Genomic DNA, 9,494 nt, shown 5'->3' with positions numbered 1-9,494 from the left:
GTCCCTATGTTTGTTCCTACTTTTTTCTTTGATGATCTTTATAGTTTTAGATTTTACCTTCAGACGTTTGATCTAATTTGAGTTCATTTTTGTATATGGTGTGAGATATGGGTCCTGTTTCATTTTTCTGTGAATGGATTCCTAGTTTTTCTATGAATGGATATCAATTTGTTAAAGAGACTATCTTCCTAATTTAATGAATTTTGGCTCTTTGTCAAAGATCACTGTCCGTATGTGGATGAATTTATTTCTGTGTTCTCAATTCTGTTATATTGCTCCGTGTGTCTGAAATTGTAACATATCAGGCTGTTTTAACTACCTTGGCTGTGTAATAGGTTTTGAAGTCAGAATTTGTGAGGCCTCCTACTTTCTTCTTCTTTAGTAGTGCTTTACTTATCTTGGGTCTTTTTCCTTTCCATATAAATTTGGTGTTAATTTTTCCACCTCTTTAAAGAATAATGATGGAATCTGGATTCGGATTGCATTATGTCTGTAGATTGCTTTGGGCAGTATTGAAATTTTCATGAAATTAAGTCTTCCTATCCATGGGCATGGTATATTCTTCTATTTATGTCTGTCTCATTTGGTTTCTTATACTAGTATTTTGCAGTTTCCTTTGTACAAGTCTTTTGTGTCTCTGGTTAGATTTATCCTTAAGTATTATAGATTTTGGCCCATGGGATTTTTGCTGGTTGATTTTCAGAAGTAGATCACCAGGCCTCTCTTCTTGGTCTGTATTAATCTTGAAACACCACCAAAGCCTGTTCAGCATCATGGCAGCACAGACCCCTTTCCTGATGATGGGTGGTGGATAAGGTGCATTGGCCAGGAATTGAAACTTGGTCTCCTGCATGGAAGGCAAGAATTCTACCACTGAATCACCAAGGCCATTATTAGTAAATAGTAGATATTTCCTATTTTAAATGATGTTACCAAAGCAGTAAATGGTAAATCACCCTATTGTATTCACTTGGATTAAATTTGATTGGTCTAAGTTGCCATATGACAACAATAGCTTCCTAAGGCCACCTTTCAATGACATCACAATCTCTTAACTTTGTATAGTACACTCCCCCATGCACAGCCCTTTGATAGCTATTACTAAATATCTACTAAATTGCAGCCTCCTTGAAAGCAGGACATATTTCTTGTTCATGTTTGTCTACATCCTCAGGATTCAATAAATGTTTGTGGAATTAATATGTGAAAGACCTAGTTTTATCCACATCACAGCTCTTGTTCCTACCCCCCATCTCCATGTGGACATCCTAATGTTCCAGATGAGGAAATCGAGGCACAGAGAGTTTGAGAGATGTTCAGTCTCTACCCAGAGTAATAGACTCAACTGACTTGACTGGACTCTTGTCTGAGTACCTATAACCACAGTAGCAGTATCCATCAATCAAGTTTTCTGAAACAGATATACAAAGGTAGACATTTCTCTCTGCTTAAGTCTGGGTCAGGGATTTCAATTCCTTAATTGTAATTGGGGCCGACTCAACAGCAAACAACAACAACAACAACAACAACAACAAAAACAACAAAGACACCTTACAGATCTAGGAACTCAGAAGTTCTGAGCAGAAAGGTACTAAGAATATTATATAGCCTTGGTTTGCAGGTGGTGAACCAGGGCAGAGTATTATTTGGACTTGCTCAAGGTCACCTATGTAGCTAAACACTTACTTTGAGTCCAGCCATCACCTGTCTTTACAAAAGGTCCCCATTCAGAGCCCTAGGGTTGCATGTCATTTGCATTTGGATTGCCTAACATGTCAATCAGTGTGGAGAAAGTTGCAAGCCTAGGATTTTTTTCCTTAAGGAAGGAGAAAGGGAGGGATGAAATCAGTTTAACTGTTTTAATGAGGTTGAAAAAAAAGAAATAATACAGTCAGTAGATTCAGATAGAAACACATTTTGACTTCATTTGTTTTTACCAAAACATGGACTCCTTTGGGCTTCTGAGATAGTTCAGGCTGAATAGACATGACAAAGGGAGCTCAGTCTTAGAGTTTCTTGAAATCCCTTCTTTGGTGCTCTGGTTCTCAACCTTAGCTGCACAGTGGAATCATCTGGGGAACTTTAAGAAGCACTGCTGCAATTGTTCTGGAATGTGGCCTGGACATTGAGATTTTTAAAATCTCCCCAGGGGATTCTGAGGTACAGCTTGAGTTGAGAACAATCATCTATAGGGAAATTTTTTCAAGTGAGCAAGAGAAGAAGACTCTAGTATGACAAGGAGAAGATGCCATTTCTTCAATAGCCCACACTCTCTGTGCTGGGACAGTCACTTCTCTTAAAGTGACCAGTTGCCTAGGTAGTTGTCCCAGTTTTAATAATGAAAATCTTAAACCCTTCAGTCTAGCCAAACCAGAAGGGTTGGTCACCCTCCTCCCCCCACCCACCCCACCCCAGTTCTTCTGTATGATGTACCAAACCAAATGATGGAAGAAGGGGAATTCAGTGCTCCCTAGGCTTTCAGGAAAGGTTAGAGAAAGCAATACAAGAGTGAAGAGGCCCGTTGGCAGAGGGCTGGTGCCTGTGGTCCCTCCAATGTATAATGTATAATTTCATGAACCCCAATTTCAAGAAAGTCAGTCTCACTCAAAATACTAGGTATAAGTAACTTTTTCTTTGGAAAACTGAAAAGGTACCTAAGTCTCTTTCCAGGCAAGTCCCTAAAGACTGAAGTAGCCTTGAGAAGAGAAGTCCCCCTCCCCCAAGATTTGCAGTGTCTTGGATTTGGCCGTGGAAAGGATGTAGTTCAATGCCATTTACCCCTAGACATAGAGCAAGGAAGCTCCCATGTGCCATCTGGGTCACATTGGCATCCTTCATGCCGCAAACCTTTTATTGGACAATTATTATGTACTAGACACTGTGCCCGGACTCATACCTGGAGGTGAATGGAAGTGTTAGGGATGAGAAGAAAGAGAGCATAGAGTTGCTACAGAGAAGGTTCACTGGGGGCAGCTAGACTGGCACAGAAAGGGTGTCTAGAGATGGGACCCTACTTTATATCATATTATAAATGACAAATCATGCCAGCTTGAACAGTGGCCATTGGCCAGGAAACTGGCATAATTAAATAAGCAGAAATCACTTACAAAATGACCCCACCAGCCCCCAATCATCCCCTAAGTTGACCAGACAGGTAGTTAGAAACAATTTCCTTTTCCTTTTTTTCAAGCCTCCATGTCATGTCGCCCTCACCATCCCTGAGAAACCCAATCTGAAAAGTTTCTGAATGGCCTTTGTTGCTCTGATTTTCAGAGGGAAGGAAAACATCTATTAAAAATATTCGTTCCGGGCGGATGATTGCTTCCGGTGCCAGAGTAATGAATCTAGACTCCCAGTCCTTGCCCAAATCTCAATGGCTCGTAATTAAATTTCCACTAGCAGTTTGTTTTATCACCTCAGTTAGCTTGTTGACATATAATAGGTGCTGCTGAGAGGTACAGCTAGTTAATGATTTTCTTTTACATATTGATATTAGTACCTGGAGTGGGAACATCTCCTCTTTGGAATATGATTACTATTTTGAAATCTTAAGCACAGGAGGGAAATCCGTTTCTATAAATTAAACAAGAAGTTCTGAGAACTTCTATCTTCAGTTCCCATCCAGACACTAATGCATCTCATTTACTTTGCGCTGTTCCCCCGAGTTATCTGTGTCACGCAGACGACTCTTGCATGTCACGTTAACTATCTATTGAAAAAAAGCTCGAAGTGTGCTTGTAACAGTGCCCTGAGCTAGGATGCAAGGTAGGGAGCAGAACATGAAAAATTCATCACTGTCACATTTCAAGTTGCTTGGATATTTTAATTTGAAGAGGAAAGAACCCATGGCAGCTAAAGATGGAGCTATAATTAAACTGATATGGCGTTCACAATTGCCTCCAAACCTGCTTGGGTTGTCATTTGTTTCTTTCCCCCATCTTTAAACTATATGAAATCAATTATCTCTGCAAACCAGCGGTAAGGGTTGTATGCCAACCACTTACTCCTGAAGTGAATAAATTATTTGAAACTCATTATTGATGTGAACCACTCTTCAGATGGGAGGCCCTGGCCTATTCTCTTGGGGTGGGCTGGGGAAGGCACATCCCTGAGGCCCCCATCTCTGATGCCTAGGGCAATGTCTGTGCTACAAATGCCAGGGCAGAGGAGGAGGGCAGCATAAAGCAAGCTTTACCTCCCGAATGGCCGCCCCTTAATGTGTGTGGCTTTATAGGTAGTGACAAATGTGTTCCCAGCATGCCCCAGAGTGACAGCTACAGGGTAAAGGGGGGACAGACATCCTACTCTGAAAATACCTCTCGTGTGTGGAGGGTGCCAGCCACCTGGAGTGATAGGCACTGGTGTCTACAGGAGCTGAAATGGAGTTGATGTGATGTCATTTTGGCTCTCTTATAACCTGGTTATCTCTTGCCAAGACTTCATGTCTGATTAGTCTGCTTGCAGGGGACAGCAGACTTTATCAGCCTCACTTCCCAACATTCCCATCAACTTCAGAAATACAGTGAAGGAATTTAAGATGTGGTGTCACATCTTCCTATCAAATTCCTTTGTGAGCCACCCCTGAGTCTGCAGCCCCTTCTGGAAAGCATTAATGAAGGGGGAAAATGAAGTTTTGGCTCACTTCAACCTGGCAACACATCCTTGCAGTTGCATCTTCCTGGGTTCGTGTCTCCTGGCTGGTGCTGGGCTGTCTCCTGGGAGTTCTCTTTGTCAATCACTGGTAGGAGAGAGAGACAGTGGTGCCATTGGGACAACAGCAAACACCACTTATTTAGATGTTGCAGGAAAAGTGAGGCTTGCTGGAAATAGAAGAAAACTGCTTCTATTGGTATCCTTGCCTGAGCCCGGGGAAATCATCCAATAAACTGCTGACAGAGTAAATCCGCCCAAGCTGTTGCCTCTTTAACTAGTCTGGTAATTTTGCAGCTCTAGCTCCTGGGTCTCTGGCAGGACCCAGACCACACAGGGTTTTCTCAGGGCCCGATCCTGCCAAGCTTCCTGGTGAAGGAAGGAGACTGGTTCCTGTGCCTGCTTCACTCCCACATCCACGCCTCACTCCTCTGGCTGCAATGGCTGCCCCTACAACAAATCTGTGACCTTCCTCCATATTGAGAAGAAAAGACATGTGTGTGACAGCAGGGTTGGCCATTAGAAAAATTATGACATCCAAGAAATATCAAATTGGCATTAGTCTGTCCTCCTTCTCACAAGTGCTTTCTCAAAGTCACTCCTCACCACCCCTCTCTGTAGGCATCAAGTGCTTCTCTGAAGCCCTTTTATCAGGAACAAGATGATCAACTCATTTGTAGTGGCATATTAGGAACTCGGTATATGACCCTTGATCCTAGAGACCTTGACTTTAAAAGGAGGACTTGTAGAGATCAGTGCTTATCTGGATGAAAGTCTCTCATGGTGGAATTGCAGGCACTGACAGGTCTGACATTTTGAAGCCCTGGGAAGACATTTGCCAGGGTCCCTTTGGATTCTACTCTCTGAACATTGATGTCTTAATTGATAAAATAGGGATTATTATATCAGGTTTACTTCTTACTTGTGTCTGAGTCACAGGATTGTGATGGCTCATTGAGGAGATACAGGGGAAGTGTACAAACCACGATGTGCATAACACGATGTCATCATTTTATGAAAGAAAATACAGTTAGTGAGCAAAGTCCAGACCTTCCACAGATTAGTCCAGGAAGGACAATCTGCTTGTTGATCTCAAAACACCAATCCTATCCCACTGAATCCATATGGGACACCCCTGAGGAATGTTTCTACCCTTCAGCACTCTGTCTTAAGCAGGAACAATGCATTCACCTTCGTTGGCTTGATTACACAGAGTTGACTTGCAGAAAACATAAGCCACTTCATGTATTTTAAGCAGAAGGATGCTTATAAAACCATTGAGAGGGCTACCAGACAGACTTCTAAAACAACACCACAGAACAGACCCTCCAGGGGAGCTCCTGCTTCTGCTTCCATTGGGGAGGCAGAGAATTCAAGAGGAATTTCTGAACCAGATGTGACCCAGGAATCAGGGAATCATCATCACCATAGCTGCTGCTCGGCTTTACACTATTGGATGCTGGGAATCTGCTGCAGAAAAGCCTAATATTTCCATGACAGTTCTTGCCAGGAGCAACAGCCAAAGGAAGAAAAATTCCCTCTTCTTCTTCCCCTCACTTCTCCTTCCAAATCTCATGAGAGTGCATATAATCGCCAGAATGTAAATGATGTCCACAACTTCAGCTGCAAAGAAATCTATAGAGTTTGGTTTTCAGTCTCTCCAGACTATGGAGAAACCAACAGGAATGAATGCTGAGAGTAGTTTCCCAGAGTCTCTTCATGCTCTACCCCTTAACATAGCTGAGACAGGCAGGACCACTCCAAAGACTTTAGTAAATTTGGAGAGAGAACAAAAGAGAAATAAACAGAGAAGTATAAGGAATTAAAATAGCCAGTGTAGCTTTCTTGTTCACACCCTCCTACTGCCTTAAGGAAACTGTATTCCAGCCCTGATGCTTGGCACTTTTTGAGAGACACCTTGCCTGGGCTCCCTACATCTGGGCTCCAGGGCCATTCCTGGTGACAGGTTCCACTTCACCTCCTTCCACTCACACTGCACCCTTCTCAGTTCACAGTGACATAGAAAGGGAATCCTTCCCCTCCAACTGTGGCTGTACTCTCTTTTTCCATTTTCCCGTAGGATAGGTGCACTTCTTCCTCTGATATTAACAACTAGAAATTAGTCCCCATTCAGATGAAACCCAGAAGTAAGTGCACAAGGTAACAGAGATATGTCACTTAGGATGTAATTGATTGCAAGTAGGAAAAGAAAACAAACAAAAAAACAAAAAATACCCTGAAAACATAAAGAAAAGTAGCTTAAGACTCAGCTGAGGCTAATCTTGTACAGACACCAGTGATACAAAATACCTGCAGTCCTTACAGAAACAATAGAAGACAGACACAGAGTAATCTCTCACAGACATCCCAACACTATGGGAGAGAGATCCAATAGAGCTACTACCTCAGCACCATAGTACTGGGGTACACCAGACTCAAATGGCACAACAAAATACATAAAAGCATTGCTCCACATTCTACATTGGTGAGTAGCGACTGGGGTCTTAAAAGCTTTCAAGCAGCCATCTAGGATGCAGCTAATGGTCTCCTAGCATTGGAAGTGAAGAAGAGTTTTTTTTTAAAAAAAAAAAAAAAAAAAAAAGGGCATTTGGAAGCAATCAGCTCTAGGATACGATGGCCCTCGAGACCAGAAGAACCAGATGGTGCCCAGCTACCAATGTCAACCACTCAGGAAATGGTCAAATCTGGAGATCCTGGATAGAGTGGGAGGGAAAACGTGAAACAAAATCCAAAAACTCAATAATGACCAGAATTGCTGGTCAGATGAAGTCTGGTGAGAATCCCAATACTATGGCCCTGAAATGCATTCGGTGGCTGACAAACAGGAGTGCATAATTATGAGGGGCACAGGGGGAGTGTTGCAGGGTAGGGAGGGGAGGAGACTGGGTTAGGGTTAGGCATGGCATATGGGGAATGAAACTAAATGTACACGTGACTTTGAATGTAAAACAAGCTCTTAAAATAAAAATAAAAACAAAAAGAAAAAAAAAAGAAAAGTAGCTTAAAAAAGACTTAGATTTCTTGGTTCATGTAAAACCCAGAGGAGATGGTACAGTTTGATTAGGGCTTTGACTTCATTCCTCTGCCTTTCTCATCTACTCACTTGTGTGTTGACATAGTTCACAGGCTAGCTTCCCCTCATGACCACAATACAGCTACAGAAGCAGTGATATACTCTTTCATTCACTCCAGAGAAAACAGAGTATAGCTTCCTAAAAGTACCACTCAAAGGTCTTGAGCTTCTCTGACTGAATTGCCTCCAAACCCATCATCAGATCCTGGCCTAGGACTGCAGTTCTCTGAACTTCTTGTACTGCAGTTAGAGTCAATCTCAATCCATCTGCTACTCACTGGGAGGGATAGAATGGGGCTGGGATTGCAAATCAGTGTTCACTTGTAGGATTGATGATTGGTTTGATTTTGCAGCCTTGGTAGCCAATCTGCATATTAACCATACACCAAGTCTAACATGGGAGCTCTGGTGCCATAGTGCCTAAGGCATTTGACTGCTAACCAGAAGGCTGGTGGCTCAAACCTGCCAGCCACTCCTGGGAAGGAAGGTTGGGCAATCTACTTCCGTAGTGATACTGCTTCGGAAACCCAAGGATGGGTCGCTATGAGTTGGGTCTGACTCAATGGCACATAACAACGACAACAACAACAGGAGTTCTGGTAGCATAGTGCCTAAGACTGTCATCTTTCCCACCAACAGTTCTTGACTGCTAACCAGAAGGCTGGCAGTTCAAACCCACCAGCCACTCCTCGGAAGGAAGGTTGAGCAATCTTCTTCTGCAGTGATACCGCCTTGGAAACCCAAGGAGGGATCACTATGAGTCCGATCCGACCAGATGGCAGTGACTGTGAGTTTTTTTTTAAGTCTAACTTATGAGCAAGTGGAGGTGTGTGTACAGGAGTCAGGGTCAGACTGCCCTTCACTGTTCATGGTTGAGGCTGTTTTGGGGAGTCTAGATCAAAGGATGAGCTTGTGGGTTTCCTGGACATCTTGTCTGCTGGCCACCATCTTCCAGAAACACACATGTCTTCGTAACACAGGAACACAGTTTTCCACTTATGTGAGGCACCTCAACATTAAACTTGCATTTCCTTCCTTTTCCCAACCAGAAACACCTGCCAGGGAGAGCCAAGTTAAATCTTGATTGTATCACTCGGCATCTCTGAAAACCAAAACCAAACCAGCTGCTGTTAAATAAATTTCAATTCATGATGGGCCCGTGTATGTCAGAGTAGAACTGTGCTCCATAGGGTTTTCATGGCTGTGAGCTTTTGGGAAGAAGATTGTCAGACTTCTCTTCCGAGGCAGCTCTGGGTGGGCTTGAATTGCCAACTTTTTGGTTGGTAACCCAGCACTTAACCATGTGCACTACCCGGGGACTTCAGAAGTTCTGTAACCTGGGTCAAATAATGAGTTTTCTGAGTCTTAGTTTCCTTATCTACAAATGGAGATCATGACTAGCTGATAGGACTGTGGTGAGAAATAAAGAAATAATTTGAACAGATGACTTGGCATAGTGTCTGGCATATTGGTGTTTCTTAATCATCTCTTCCTTCAAACTCCCAAAGGATCAAGATAGGCACCCACCTTGCAACTACCACCCAGTAGGCATTGTTACCTAACTGCATCTAATGTACCAGGGACCCCTCCTAGAAATCCAAGATGTCTGCTGTCATTTGGAGGAATAAGGACACTAAATAACAAGTAAATACTACAAAACTATTATGTCTGTACCTAGTACTATTTAAGGTGCTGTGGGGATGGCAGAAAAATGAGAAAGCAATGGTCTTTGCTTTTTTTTTTTTTTTTT

Source organism: Orycteropus afer, unplaced genomic scaffold (genome assembly GCF_000298275.1).
Source record: "Orycteropus afer afer isolate SDZICR_OR568_19922 unplaced genomic scaffold, OryAfe1.0 scaffold00124, whole genome shotgun sequence".
Classification (NCBI taxonomy): Eukaryota; Metazoa; Chordata; class Mammalia; order Tubulidentata; family Orycteropodidae; genus Orycteropus; species Orycteropus afer.
This window is presented reverse-complemented; position numbering follows the sequence as displayed.